Raw genomic sequence first — 16,623 nt, 5'->3', positions numbered from 1 at the left:
AAGATGAGGTGTTTGGCTTATATGCTGACACAGAGCTTGATGGCAGCATTATTCATAGAATTGGCAATTTCAGAGTAACATTTATGGAAGATGATATAATTGTATATTCAGAATCTCGTCTCGGAGAAAAAGGTGCTTTTGTTAAGTACACCGGCACACCTGGATTGTGGGAATTGATGACTAGGAAAAGGCCTGGCAGCTATACAGATCAAGATTATGAGGATTACAAAGAAATATTAATAAAATCAGATGCTCTATACCAGAACAATGATCCCACACAAAAAAGGGTTAAGTCGAGCAGTGGAGCAAAATACAACAATTTAATCAAGCCCATATGGTCACAAATCAAGACTGGCAGTGGAATCAAACAATACAACACCCTGCCTAAAGAATTTGTGTGGGTTGATGATGTCAGGAAACTTGTAGATAGGTTGTTGGTAATAGCTGGGGAGGAAAATGCTGGAAACAACAATTTTTACAATGAAAAGGTTGGAATTATGGACATGATAAGCACCAAATTGTCTAATTTTATAGTGAATGACACTAAGGGGATTGGATATCTCATAAAAATTATTAATACTCTACCACCTAAATTTTGGAATATTTCTGAGGGTCGGGGCCTTGTTAATGACATTATAAACAAGCTGCCATTTGAACTACACATTCCAGGCTATCAGTATTGTGGTCCCGGTACAAAATTGGATCATAGATTAAACAGAGGTGATCCTGGTGTTAATCCTTTAGATGCTGCTTGTAGAGACCATGATATTGCATACAACACACATTCTGATCTTGACAAGAGACATGTTGCAGACAAGAAATTAGAAGAGGCTGCATTTGGCAGATTTGTAAGCAAAGATGCTTCTTTAGGTGAAAAAATAGCAGCATTGGGGACCACCATAGCTATGAGCACCAAACAAAAACTGGGGTGGGGGTTGTGAATATATATATAATAAACCTACAATGAAGGCCAAGGGTGTTATGTATCAAATACCTTATGCAGGTCTCAAATCTCTTAAAACTATTGACAGTCTTTTAACCAAAAAGCAGCGCAAGAAAAAAAATTCTTGCCTTGCAAAGGGGCATGGTATGAAATTGTTGCTTAGTACCCCCCAATTAAAAAAATTACAGCAATCAAGAAAAAAATCACATGTGGGGGGATTTATATTTACCATCCCTGCCATCTTAGCTGCTCTCGGGGCTGTGGGGAGCTTGGCTGGGGGATCAGCCGCCATAGCAAAAACAGTAATAGATGCCAAGAAGAATAGGGCAGAATTAGATGAGCAGAAGCGCCATAACCTGGCAATGGAGAAACAAGGGAAAGGTCTTAAAAGAGCCATGAATAAGTTTAAAAAAAACAAGAGCCGCTTACAAACCAAGATATTGAAGCTTTAATCAAGCCATTGGGCATCAAACATTTTAGAGGTGTGTACATGTCTGATTCTTTACCAGAACAACCACTCAACAAAGAGTGTGGCATTGTTAATTTGGATGAGTTCAAAAATCAGGGCACTCACTGGATTTGTTATCTTAAATATGTAAAAAATAAGGCATTTGTGTTTGATTCATTTGGAGGTGTTCCACCTGAAAATTTAATAAAATATCTAAATTCAGCTAATCTTTATTACAATAATGCCCGTGTTCAAAACTTCAAAGATGTTAATTGCGGACATTTGTGTTTATCTGTTCTTAGATATATGTCTCAAATAAATAAACCATCAATTGAAGATTTTCAAAAAGCCTTGTGGTATTTAAAACATCATGGGGGTATTCCATCTCACCAGCCAAAATTCAATATTGAAACTCAAATTGCATGATGACATAGTATATCCCAAAACAATAGCTCTCAGAGCATTTTATGGCATGTACCTAATCCCTAATATTACACACCACAACAATACAATTGCAGTAGGGGATGAAAAAATTGTCATCACTCCAGGGCAATATAATCTATCCACTTTAAATGCTCAATTACCCAGAGGTGTAGTGTTAAGTCAAAATTCTGTCACTCACAGAGTAGAAATTGTATCTGCAGCAGAAACAGTGAATCTGGGTACTATAGGAGAGCTGTTAGGCTTTGAGAACAACACAAAACTTGAAGCAGGCATCAAACACACTGCTATGAATATACCTAAATTCTTAGCCATAGAGACTCTGAATATTCACTGTAATGTGGCTGAGGGTATGATCACCAAATCAAATGGCATAGGCACTCACAAACAAACTGGCATCATTGCAACATTCAAACCTAATTCTGAATTTATGGAGCCCATCATCTACAATCCATCCCCAACATTATATTTTCCTGTGTGCCATAATAGAATAGATTATATTGAATTGATGGTCACTAATGAAAAAGAAGAATTAGTTGATTTTGCTGGAGCCACAACAACTGCTATCATAGAGATTAACATTTAAATAAAAATACATACAAGAAGAAAATGGAAAATATTGAGAGTTATGAGCTACAATCTTTCCCCCCAAACAGGAGGACATTTGCAAATTTAAATCAACCCAACACAGAAATTGAGGTTGATCTTGATGTAGGGGATGGATTTATACACCCCCACAGAGCAGATCTATACATCAAATTTGATGTTGTAAAGCTCGATGGAACAGATTATCCGGCAAATTCAAATATAAGACTTGTAGACAATTTTGTGCCTCATCTATTCTCTGAAATTGAGATCAGAAAGCATGGCGTTGTTATAAACAGAGTGGATTATCCCGGCATTACCTCCACAGCTTTGGCCACACTGAAATTATCCAAAACCGAGGCTTCATACTACAAAATAGGCGGATTTGAAGCTGGTGATAAGATATTATCTAAGAACCACACAGTGCTGTTCCCCATGCGCCTTTTGCCAGGATTCTTCTCAGATTACAAAAAAATTATGTGGAAGGGTGGGTTAAGAATCACATTTAGAAGAGCTGCAAATGATAACAATGCTTTGATGAGGTACAGTACAATAAACCCCACAGGAGAAGCTCTGCCCGATACCCTACCAGATGCAGGCAAATGCATTATTCAGACTATGGAGCTAAGAATCCCTGTTGTTGAGTATGTAGCCAGTTATGGTCTTAAATACAAAGCTGATATAATAAAAAATCCACAGGTTCCTCTGCAATTTTATACATATCAATGTGTACAGAAGCCTGCATCTGGTACATATTATGAGTTTGATGCTACAAATTCATTCTCCAGTATTCAATACGACATGCCTGATTTTGTAGTGGTACTGTTTCAGACTGGGAGACACAATAATCAGGAAAAAAATTCAAGTAAATTTGATAACTGCAACATCAAGAACATATATCTTAAAAATGGCAGAAATGAGGTCTTTCCTAGAGAAAATTACAATTTAGACATGTCCAAGGATGACTTCCTCAAATTATATGAAGCTTTTTCGGCTTTCAAGAGGGTCACTACTGGCAATACTGACATGTACTACACACCAGATGAATTCAAGGTACAGAGACCCATGTTTGTAATCAATGCTTCAAAAAGGAAACAGGTTGTGGTGAATGACAGAACAAATATTAAAATTATCTGTGAATTCCATGAAGCATTACCTAATGACACCATATGTAGTGTTATTCTCATAGGAGAAAAATCATATGTTTATGATGTAAGAAATGAGAGAGTCACGGAGCAATTCTAGAAGATATTTGCTCTATTATCCTGTTGTACAACACACAAACCTCAACTGTATATCAGCTAGCAGTGAATATCTTATGTGTAGGCAGTTGTATGTATTTCAATCTTATACAGGACTCGAACCCAAAGCCCCTGATTACAAGGCCACAATATTAACACGTCTCCAAATAGAATATGCCCACATTTTACTGGGTTCTGAAGACCTTGATACAGACAAAATTGGATTTTGTTTCTGTCATAATATTCTCCAAGTCTTGCCTAGGCACATATTATCAGAACAGAATTGCTTTCAACATGAAGATGGGGCAGTTCATTGCCTCTATGTCAGAAAATGTGTATCTTTGTCTCAATCTTTGTTACATTTTCCTTGTTACATTTTCCCCTGTTGCACGGAAAGATTAATGGCCCCTTCAGTGAATCGCACAGAAAAATCCATTAATGTTCTGTTCTAGCATGTAGATTTTATCTTTTGCGTGCCGGCAAGAGCAAAACATTAGTCTTTTGATAGATTAATATCAATTCATGCATTTCCGAGCTATAATTACTTACCCCAAGCAATGGAATTGATCAGAACTATGGACAATATGCCAAAACAATTATAACAGCAGTTAGTGGCTGAGCTGGTGATCCCCAAATATAAAATAATTTTGCTCTGTTGTATAACACTTTTTACCAGGTTTTCAGATCTGGGAGTTGTATATCAATTAGCAGTAATTATTCTCAAAATCTCACATATGGAGATATTATTTTGCCACACATATTTCAATCTATCAGGACTCGAACCCAGAACCCCTTGTTTACAAGACATTTTGCCATCAGGGGAGGCTTCACATTTTACGAGGATTCAAACCCGAGTTTTTTTATTACAAGGCAATGCACCACACTCTACTAGCTCTCAGAACCCAATAAATATCAATTCAAGATTCCTGGGATTTTGACAGATAAGCAATAAAATAATAAAAGAACTTGGCTTAGTTTTAAGTATGAGCAAATCAATCTGAGAGGCTCTTCCTTTCTCATGGAATCCATGATGGCTTTTTTACAAAAATCTTGGATTAGGCAGGGTTCCACACTAGAGCAAAAAGCTCATATGGGCATGTTGAGCTTGTTTTAAGTATAGCCAAACCTGCTTGAGGGGAGCTCTTCCTTTCTCGTCCTTATCCTATCATAAATACAACTACTTAAATACATTTAAAGCAATTATCTTTTTACATTTATAAATATCATATTTGCATCAAGTAGCAAACTGATGATATGATCCATATTTTTATGTGACGTCACCAGTAGAAGATATGTCACTAATGTATTTATTTTTGTAAAAGAAAGCGTAATTTCTTTGTTTTATATGTAATATTGCACCCTGTTTGTAATATATACTCTATGTGATCAAAAGTATCCGGACACACCGCTAAACGTGTGTTCATCATAGATGGCTACACAGTACTGCCATCTACAGCGTAGAACACATAGTCAGCGAACTCAGTAGTCTGCAGACAATGTGAGACAGCAGTATGGGATGGTCTGAGGAACTGACAGACTTTCAACGTGGTCAGTTGGTTGGGTGCCACTTGTGTAGGAAGTATGTGTGTGAGATTTCCACCCTCCTAAACATCCCTCTGTTCACTGTTTCCGATGTTATAGTGAAGGGATGTGTACAACCCAAAAGCGTGCAGGCCAAACTCCCATGTTGACCTCCAGAGACCATCGAGTGTTGAAGAGGGTCGTACAGCATTATCGTCAATCATCCATCGCCACCATCACACAGGAATTCCGAACTGCATCAGGATCTACTCCAAGCACCATTACTGTTTGGTGCAAGGTGCGGCAACTTGGTTTCCATGGCCGAATAGCTGCCCATAAGTCAAACATCGCACAGACAAATGCCAAACGCCGCCTCGTGTAGTGCAAGGAGCGTCGAAACTGGACCATAGAACAGTGGAAAACCGTTGACTGGAGTGATGAATCACCGTACACAATGTGGCGATTCGATGGTAGGGTGTGGGTGTGGCGATTGCCTGGTGAACGACATCTACCAGCCTGTGTAGTGCCGACAGTGAAATTCGGAGGTGGCGGGGTTACAGTGTGGTCATGTTTCTCCTAGAGGGGGCTTGACCCTCTTGTTGCTTTACATGGCAATGTCATGGCACAAGCTTACGTTGACATTTTAACAGCTTTCATGCTGCTTACCGTCGAAGACAAGTTCGGGGATGACCATTGTATCTTTCAACACGACCGAGCACCCGTCCATACTCCAGGGCTTGTGGGGAAGAGGTTTGACGACAACAACATCCCACTAATTGACTGGCCTGCGCAGAGTCCTGATTTGAATCCCATACAACATCTCTGGTATGTTTTGGAATGCCGACTTCGTGCTAGACCACACCGATCCACATCAATACCTCCTCTCATTTTGGAGCTCTGCGAGGAATGGGCAGCCATTTCTCGGGAAACCTTCCGGCACCTGATTGAAAGTATGCCTGCGAGAGTGAACGCTGTCATCAAGGCTAAGGGTGGGCCAACACTGTATTGACTACCAGTGTTCCCGATGGAGGGTTGCCCAAACTTGTACTTTATTTTCAGGTGGGTGTCCGGATACTTCTGATCACATAGAGTATCTTGGTTTAATGTTTATTGTATTTTATGCTCTGTTATGAGTAGTGTAATGTATCTTCATGTTTGCAAGAGTGCACTATACGAATTTTTATTTCTAAAGATGTATAGATGTCAGTTTTGTTGATAGTATCCTTTTGTAGATAGTGAATGATTCATCTGTACTTTAATCTGTGTTCTCGAAAAGAGTATAAACAGGCCTCCCGCACTGGTGCAAAAATCCGAATAAGGTTAATTTCGGAATTCATTTGTTCGTGCATGAATTAACCAGCTACCAGGCGGCACCACCATCGATGCTAAATCCTAATTTTCTCATTAAAAATTTAGTTTATGTATCTATTAATCAATGATGATCACTTGAACGTGATTTTGTATTTTATTAAATGCCTTTCCCTTCTTAAACATGTATAAGAAAAATCGTATTTTTAAAGTCACTAGTTCTACATGACGTAACATCGTTCCATATGATCTGTCATGGACGTACACTAACTATTTTAATAAGGATGTAGAAGAACAAAAAATAAAAACAATGGCTTATTGTGCAGATTTTTATTGTAAAAACTGTCAGAAGAGGAATCCAGAGCTGTGTTCGTGTTCTGTCATATCCTGAAAGGTTAGTTATTTATGAGTTCTGTTCGCTCTTTATGTAAAAATAATTTCTATAAAGTTAGTTTCCACGGAGAATAATTCCAAGCATGTCTTCGTATTCTGTATTTTGCTTCATTTAAGTAAAAGGACATGTGTTAAAAATAACGTCTGAAAGATTAAAGCTTCGATTTTGTAACTTAATGTTATTTATAAGTTACACAGGAGGATAGCAAGCCAACGAGAATAGTAGGAATGACTTGAAGTTTGTTTGAAGTTCGGAAAAGCTCATTTGTGCATGTTATAATGCAGAAAGTTGCAAGTTATCGCGCTCCTATTCGCTTCTGCATGAAGTTTATTTCTTCTAGCATTTAAAACTTTGTCAACATGTACAGGAGATGAAAAAAAGCGTGTAAATATTAAAGCAATGAAACCTAAGGTAACGGTTCCTATCTTTCTATGATTTTTTTAAAAATTCTCTTAGCAGGAAGACTAATTATCGTAGAATTTTAGCAATCATTGTCACACGAAATTTGAACCTTTCTTAAAGTAATTAGCACTCTTTGGATTTTTTTAAAAAAAATATTTATGTTGAAAAAACAACTTAAAAATTACCTTACGCAAGCTTGCGCGCTTCCCAAGGACAATGTATTTTCCATTGACAAGGGACTGTAAGTATCGTAGACTAGTGGGAATTAATGTAGAAGTAAATCGGAACCTTAGTAAAATGAATTTAGGGAATTTATTTATAATGATATGAGAACCAAACCTGGCCTGCCTAACCTAACTACGAAAGCATACATTGAACCAAATCATAAGTAATCACTAGTTTTGGAAACGAAATGAGTGTAACTAACCTACATGTGCAATATATGCAAAATATTTTACGAACATTTACACATGTGTTACTGTAAAGAAAAATCCTTTCTCACTGGTGCCACGGGAGGAAGATTTTGTGTTTCAAATCGCATTTTAATCTATGTGCTTTAATCCAACCCTACAGAATTATGGATGTTACTCCTATTATTAATAATAATATATTTTGTTGATGGAATCATCTAATTATACCTGTAGTTAATATTATTGCTGTAATAGCTCTTGTTGTTGGTCATGGGCTTTGATCTACTAGATGGTATGGGTGATTTTGATTTGTTGACATATTTCCTGTCCTGGTATCTTCTTCAGAAATATGTTGTGTCATAACATTTTTCTTGAAAGCACTCCCGGGAATAGATTCCATGATCCATTTAATGACAAAAATTGCATTGTTAGCCAGTTGTTGGTTATGCAGAAAGCTTCAGGGACTCTTTCTAAAAGATAATGTGGTAAAACTTTGCTTCATATGTTAGGAAGTTTAGTGCAATATCTATAATATTTTTTTATTTGCATTACCACACACTGTATGGTGCCATAAGAAGTAGTTACGATGAGAAATAATGTGAAAATTGAGTAAAAATAAATCAATTGAATGGTGACAAGCTCATAAAATTTTGCGCAATTGTTGAAGGAGCTATCATATAATGGACCCTTATACACTTGACACTACTTTATTCAACAAATACAGATAGTGATCTAATGCATATTCATTTTCAGTAACTTTTCTTTGTGTTGACACGCTTTGACCTTAGCTCACTAACAACTCTTGCATCTTGGAATTTATCTTTTTTGAGTGACATAAAATGCAGAATGCTTTGTCTTGCATAGTTATATGTTTCTAAAATAATTTTTTGTCTTTTATTTTTCTCGTAGAGCTGAGATATAGTTGGAGAAAATATGGCGAAAGGACTTGAGGCACAAAACATACAAAAGTTACAGAGTTTGTGGAGACAATTTTTCAGAGAAAATGTTTATGAATTCTAATAGAAATAAGTTAGTGCATGATGCATACCCAGATGTAGAACCAAGTAAGTATATTGCATTTCTTATGGAATAACATTGTCATCAGTTATGTGGCTCATGCATAAGAAATTGTATTTTCCCTTTTCTGCATTAAAAAAATATATGCTTTAGAGATAAATTTTGCTTAAAGTACATAACACCTAACAACACGATACATTGCTTGAGGATGTTAGAAACAAATGTATTTAATGTTTCACTAAATATTCCAAGCAGGATGGATGAAAAAGATATGATTTTCAGCTAAACAGTCCTGTAAAATATTTGAAAAGTTTGATTAAAGGAAATAAAATGCACATATTTTTCTGTTTGAGACTGTACATATGTGAACCTACTATGCAAATGTTTGTTGAGTGTGTTAATGATGCTTTAATAATTTCAGTAACTTTTATTCCAGTGAAAGTCTGTAGGACCTCAAAGAGATTATCATACCTTATGCAAAATATATTAATTACTAGTGATTCAATAAATATATATATACCTGAATAACAACGTGTTTGTTTATTTTCCCTTACATTTGTTATTAGCAATAGAATATAATGTTTTACATTTCCACAGTATGAGTATTAAATCATTAAGAGTAATGTACTTACTCTGAAACTGTTCTCTTCTTCTGGAGTATTTCAACAAGAAAATTCATTCTTGGTGAAGTATAACATGTCACCATAGTGAGTGTCCGACCAAGAAACCTATCAGTATGACACAATGGTTTGTCTAATGGAATTTCATTAACAATATTATGATAATATTCAATACAGTGGAAATTATTTGATGTAGGGTTTTAAGGATTTCTTATAGTCTTTTACTTTATATTCCATAAGTTTAATGCTAACAATATAATTTATATGTGTAATTGGAAGTAAGATGCTTGAAATAAATTTTGGGACTTGTAGGCATAATTCAATGTATGTGAGGAAGAATCCTCTTATCTAATATCCTTACTTGAGTTTGAACTGTTCTTTTAGGTCTACTTTATGCACAGAAAGGCTAATTTGGTTGAAACTACCGTTTAAAGTGGGATCCGAAACACTATGGGTCTCCACCGGGTATCGAACCCATACCTGAGTTAAAAAATGGGTGTGAAGAGCCCCTTGAGAAAGGTTGAAAGTGAAATGTTATAAAGACTTGCAAAGGATATACACAAAACTACGAACTTCCTCAGAGACAGTATAAGAGCCCCGCTCTTCTCAAAAAGGTAATGACATTTCTTAAAGTGCTTTCATTATCTCCCAACCTGGTCAATAATTGGTAAGATTAAAAGTTTGAGGAAAGTATAATCTACACATTAGGTAGGAATAAGCCAATCACTTAACATTTAGACATGACACATTGGATGGTCTAGCCCTTGCAGCAAATCATCATGAGTGAGACACCTATGTTCGATACGAAGCCAAGTTAAATTTACTTCTTGATGGAAGGGATGATATGAGAAACATGCACCAATGATCGACCTGATAGTGTGAAGCTTGAAAGAATGATTATTTATTAACTCTTTATGTTCACTTTCTTTTAGACTGACTAGAAACATGTGTGACATTATTTAGAAGTAGCAGGGATTTTGTCAATATGGCATCCACTATGAGTGAAATGTTGCTGTTCATTGGTTCATTTCCAAGTGGCATATGTCACATGTCACTTTGGTGTGAAATCTCTCTAAATTGCAAAAAATACTGTTGGTTTCTTTGTCATCAGCTGGAAATTTGCACATTTAATTAGCTTTTAAAAATTCATGTGCAATAGTTATTCTGAATGCATGGATTGTATCATCTTCAGTACTGTATTAAGTATATGAATATATAAAATACATATCTGTGCTGGATAAGATCTTTCAGTGGTGTATTTTTAATTCCATTGTGAGTGTGTTTAGGAGTGGGGGGCTGGGAGTGTGCTTATCTAGCTTGATCCTACATACTCAATGACTGCTTTGTTTTTTATTCTAAGACATTCATATTTCGAGTCCAGATTTTTGTGTAACTATGAAATATGTAATGCCATATGGTGAAATTGTAGTCAATATGTAGAGTGGTTCCAGTAAGTAACTTCGAACAAAACTCGCTTGTATGACATACTCCTACTCCCATTCTAGATTAAAAATTAGGGATTTTTGACAAATACTAAAATGAATAAGCATGCAGTGATTAGTTAATAATATATCTTACAAACATTCACACGTTTTTAGAAATGGGTTGAAATTACTCTCATGCAAACCAGAAAAGTGAAATTTCATACAACTTCGATTGATTGATTGATTTGGTGTTTTAAGTCAACTTTATTCACAGTAAGGGCAATCGGGACTGGAACTACAGTTTAAAGTGGGATCCGAACCACTATGCGTCTCCATATAGGTACAACTTCGAGATGGGGTGGTTGCTCTATAGGCATTCTAGGTTAACTTTTGTAAGGTGTGACCTTTTCTTACTCAATTTTCCCATAACTATTCATTATCACCATCACAGTAGTTTTTACAGAGAAATAGACTGATAGAATTAAAACAATTGCAATTTTATTCCAGAAATTATTCTGTTTGATAACTTCCCCAATGAGTTGTGTCACTCATAACTATTATTTTTTTCTATTCTCTCATGGCACATGGCACTGAACTAGTTTCTATGTCGTATTGTCCAAAATACTATTTCATCTACAGAACACTGAATGTAAGTTGTGATAGAAATTAACTGTAGTGTAAAATATTTACTTTCATCTACAGCATAACATAACCCATGGTTCTACAGAATAGTTTCTCAACCTATAGGGTGCGACCAACTCCTGGGTCCTGAGGGGACATTTGGTGGGTCGGGAAGTTGGGTTCGAAACTTTGTTATCTGGGTCTTAAAAACCTATTACCTTAAATTACTTAGATATATTGTTTTAACAATTTAAATTCAGGCCGTGTTGTTGTAAAAGAGCAAATATATGATTATAGACTAGGTGCACACCCCTACAAAGTAATTCCGCTTGTTCCCATCTTATGGGTCCCATGAAGTGTAATATCCTTCAAGGTGAGTCCCCGACTGAAAAAGGTTGAGATCCACTGCTCTACAGCCCTGGAAGGTCCTTGGCCTATCAACTGACTGCCAGTCTGCCTCCCACAACCCTACCTAGAGGTGTGGAGATCTTCAACCAGTAATGGGGTGACGTAGGGTCAGCACATCGAACCCTCAGCTGTTATAGGAGATTTCCCAGACTGGGTTACGCTAATCACTTGTAGGTCCCCAATTTTCTTAGGATGGTGGTTAAGTTTGGAAAACAAGTACTGACTGACTATATGTATACATATATATTTTATTCCAGTATATTTCATACCTACAAGCCGCCAGTCGATTTGTAATGGTTTCGTTAGATGAATAGCGTTAATCTTCCATCAGTAGTTTTTCATAATACGTTTTATGATTTATTCTTGTTTCCTGAGACAAAACCTTCGAATCCTGTCTTTTGTTTCCCTGGCATTTTCAGCATCAAATCCCCCCCCCCCCTCTCAGGGTACTCCACTGATATCAACTGCGGAGAAAGTGGATGCATTTGTCTTTCGTTTTATGAGGCCATAGACAGATGAATGGAATTTTCTACGTTGGTAAATCAGAAGTGTCTACATCTTGCGATTGAATATGGTAGGCCTACACAAGGGAGAAAATTACAGTAACGGCACCAGAAACAGTTGCTTGTATTAAGTGTGCTGTATCCTGCAGATTGCCACCCACGTTAAACTGTGCAGCAATTGTTATGAAGAGAAAGAGACAATTTGGGAAATGTTGCAACATGGCTCGAGCGCCCTTTAGAACACTTTGGGTAGAGCAATGATCCGCTCACCCCACCCTTCCATTCCTGCTTTTATTTTCTGCTAATAATTCGGGACATATCTCGTAAGGTTGTAGTATTTATTTTATATAAGTGCATAAAAATGTTCTACAAGGATAAATACCATTGTTCGGTTAATGCAGGGGTCCTGGGTTTGAATCCCTGTTAGAGCTTTCTTTGTGTCATCAATTTTTCATAGCATCGTCGCGATTAGCCTAAAATTGAAAAAATGCGACGCTAAATAAACAACGACGAGGGAGGGGTAAAACGCATTGATCTACGAACAAAGTAATCGCCGTAGAGTTTACACAAGATAAAATCGCGATTTGCCCAAAATGTCAGAAAAGCAACGCATAATAGGGAGAATACGACATAAAAATACTTATTACCACAGATAATACACGGACCATTTTTCATGCACAACTGAATGATTTACGTGCTGGAATTTCAGGAACTTGAAATTATTTTCGTATGTTGTGCTTCTGGGCTACTTATTCTGTATATCTCGTAACTTAGATGTAGAAATCATTCAAACGTAACGTGCATTAACTGAACAATGGCATTTATCCTGGTAGAACATTTTTATGCACTTATATAAAATAATTAATTCGACCTTACAAGATATGTCCCGAATTATTAGCAGAAAATAAAAGCAGGAATGGAAGGGTGGGGTGAGCGGATCATTGCGCTGAGACGCATTCAACTGTCACTGCCAAAGAGTAAGATATGATTGGCGGAGAGGTTGCTATGACAACGCTTTACGTTTCGAAACAGCCGTAGGGTGGCTCCACATGTCCGGTTTGGTATACGCACAGATTACAAAGGAGAGATAGGAAGTAAGCGATCTTATTAATCTGTGGTATAAAAGCGAGGATATCGCGTAAGAAATCATCACACTTTTCGCCACGGATCGACGAAGCTTTTAAACTTAAAAATAACTCTTCGGTGTTGTGCATACATCTTGGTATGGTAGTTCGGGGCGCAAGCTAGGCCTATGTGATCATAGGTACGCCGATAGCCATGCATTGATGATATGCACAATACTGCAACCATTCTACGTTAAAGAATAAGGCTAGCCTAAGGATTAATTTAGAAATAAAAGGGCTAAAGAGCAAATATTGGCTCAGTTATCATTGCATATCTCTTGGTGTGGTAGTTCGGGGCGCAAGCTAGGTCTATGTGATCATAGGCTTGCCGATAGCCACGCATTGAGTTTATGTGTTTTAGTTGAGTCAATTCATCGGCAAAGCGAAATCCTCGCCTTCGTCTCAAGTATATTTGCATTATAATTGCAATAAATAAAGAATAAAACCTTTCCGTTTATACATACTGCAGTAACGTGGTTTTATTTCTCTGTGCTGTGAATATTGTCTTTGCCTAACATTATCCCTGTACCTGAGAGGAGTCTGTGTACTTCACCGAGTCTCATCGTTCACCGCTGAGTATTATTAAGTTAATATTAATAGTATAATAATACGACGCGTCTGAAGTAATCGTGCTTGAGAACGTTTGAAGTGGCAACTCAACGTGTTGGCTCGATATTGTAGTGTACAAGGGCAAGAAAATTGTTCAAAGTTGAGATTAATTGTGCAAGAGCACTGAACTTTCATAGTTGTAGAAAAGCACAGAGCTATTTCGTTTCGAAATGGAAAAGAAGCATTTGCGTAGCGCAAATAAAAATCTTGCTTCAAGTTCAGAGTTTAATGTTCCCGATTGTTGTCGGGCCATTGATAAAGAAAGAACCACATTTGTATGCAAGACATGTACAAGGCTACTACATTATGAATGTTGTGGCTTAGATATTCGAACTGAAAGCCACGATTTGGTTTGGAAAAATTGTGAATCATTGTCTACGGATAGTTCATCTGATCCATTAAATATGTTCAAAGCATTAAAAGCCATGATTGAAGGAATTAGCAAGCAACAAGTCGAAAGTATGGAAAAATTACAGACTGATATTAAACAGCAAGCTGATTCCGTTAATAACTTGAAGGCCGATATTAACAAACAGTCTGAAGCACTGAAAGCTGATATCTGCAAACAATCTGAAACATTGCAGGCTGATATGTGTAAACAGTCTGAAGCACTGAAGGCTGATATCTGTAGACAATCTGACATATTAAAGGAAGATATCCTCAGACAATGTGCGTTGCTAAAGGATGATATCGGTAAGCAGCACGATATCTATAAAAGTATTAAGAGCTGAAATAGGCGAGATGGCCTGCGAGATTCAACAACTGAAGTCTGAGAACGAGGAATCTAAGGCGCGACTCTCTGAAGAAATCCGGCAGGCTAGAGAGATAGACTTTGATGACTTCCGGCGTAGCTTGGCAACCGATGTTAATACAGCCACGGAAAGTGTTCGCATCGATGTAGAGGATATTAATTCGAGATTCACTGAGGAGTGCAATAAAATTTTTGAAAAACAGCTGACGATGGGACAGATATTGGCCGAGGCCGAGACTGACAAAATACAGTTCCGGGCTGAGGTCCAAGAAAATATTAGTCAGATTTCAGTAGTTATGTCTCAAAGAAGAAAAGACGTTGAGGAAATAAAAACTCAAGTAGAACAACTTACGAATCAGTTAGAGACCATGCACGTTACCCGCCAAACGGAAACAGAAATTGGATCTCGAACAGCTGGTCATCCGTCTGCAGTTGCTGAGAGTGCAGCGTTGCCAACCATGAACATTGAACTAAATGAAGCGATAGACAGAGCCTGTGGAGAGAGAACTAGAGAAGACAAACAAGTCTGACGCCAACGAATTACTGCTGATTCAAGAGCTAATTAAGTGGCGTCTGCTGTTCCACCTACCTTTAGTCTTTCGGGAGATGACAGAGGTTACAGAGAGCGTGAATCTGGCAGGGCCCGGCACAGTCTTTATGAAGAAAGGACAAAGAGGAAACGTCTAGAAAGGAAGAAAGATCGCAGTTCCTCCTCTCCAGCACCAGCTCTGACTCTCAGTATCAAGCAAAAATCAGGAAGAGAACACGAAGGCATGGAAATTCAAGGAGCAGGCCAGATGAGTCACCGCCAACAACTCAGCGATCAGCAGTGACTGGAACTCCAAGGATGGCAGACCTTAATTCCATGTCGAAGTTCAAGGGAGACCTAGAAGCCCAGAATGCTGAGCAATACTTAAAAGAACTTTATATCAATTTTGATTTAATGCAGATTCCATACGAATACCGATTGGAAATTATTCCTCGGCTCTTCAAGGGCCAGGCTGAGCATTGGTTTCGAGCAAACCAGTTAGAGTTCAAGTCCTATTCTGATTTCTGCCGTCGTTTTCGCAAACAATATGCTTCAGAAGAGGCCAAAGAGAAGCAGCTGACAGCAGTGAGATCTCGCCGATACTTAAAGCAGTCCGGTATGAGCATGGAGGAATATGCCTGGTCCATTTACTCAGCCTACCGCAATCTGTCTGCCCGTTATGTAGAACCAGAGATAGTGAACTTAATAATCTCTCAGCTTCCATATAGAGCCCGCAGCCTAAGTTTGGCTAATTCTCCTCGAACTGTACGACAGCTTGCTGATTTTTTAAAAAGATTCGAGGTGCTTGAAGAGCAGGACAGTTGGAAGCCTGTGAGGAATAGGGAAGGTGCAGGCCAGGGAAATGCTCCCAGACAAAATAGAATTGGAAACCAACAACCCAGAGTCAGACAAGTTATGCAGAACCAGAGGAATGGATATTCCAATTACAACAAACGACGTAATCCTCCTAGAAGGGACGGCAGGAACAACTACGCACGTGGGCCGCGTCGTTCCAGAGCGATGGCGCCTCCGTTTGAACCTTCTGCTTCACGTTTGACGAACGAGCAACGTCAAAGCGTCGACATGACAAGAGATTTTTGTTGGGCACCATCGACTAGTGCTAATCCGAGTGGTATGCAGTCGGATTTAGCCAGTCGCCCAACGTGAATTCTTTGTTCCCGATCACGGTTGGGCTAAAATCTTGGACTTCTCTGGGAAGAGATGACAGCGTTATAAATAGTGAAGACAATCATCGTTTTGTTGTACTGACTCTCAATGAAGGCGAACAAAGTTTTGAAAGAGCACTACAACAGGCAGTTAGAAA

Source organism: Lepisma saccharinum, chromosome 14 (assembly GCF_977018435.1).
Source record: "Lepisma saccharinum chromosome 14, izLepSacc3.1, whole genome shotgun sequence".
Lineage (NCBI taxonomy): Eukaryota > Metazoa > Arthropoda > Insecta > Zygentoma > Lepismatidae > Lepisma > Lepisma saccharinum.
The sequence above is the reverse complement of the archived record's forward strand: the minus strand, read 5'-3'. Positions refer to the sequence as shown.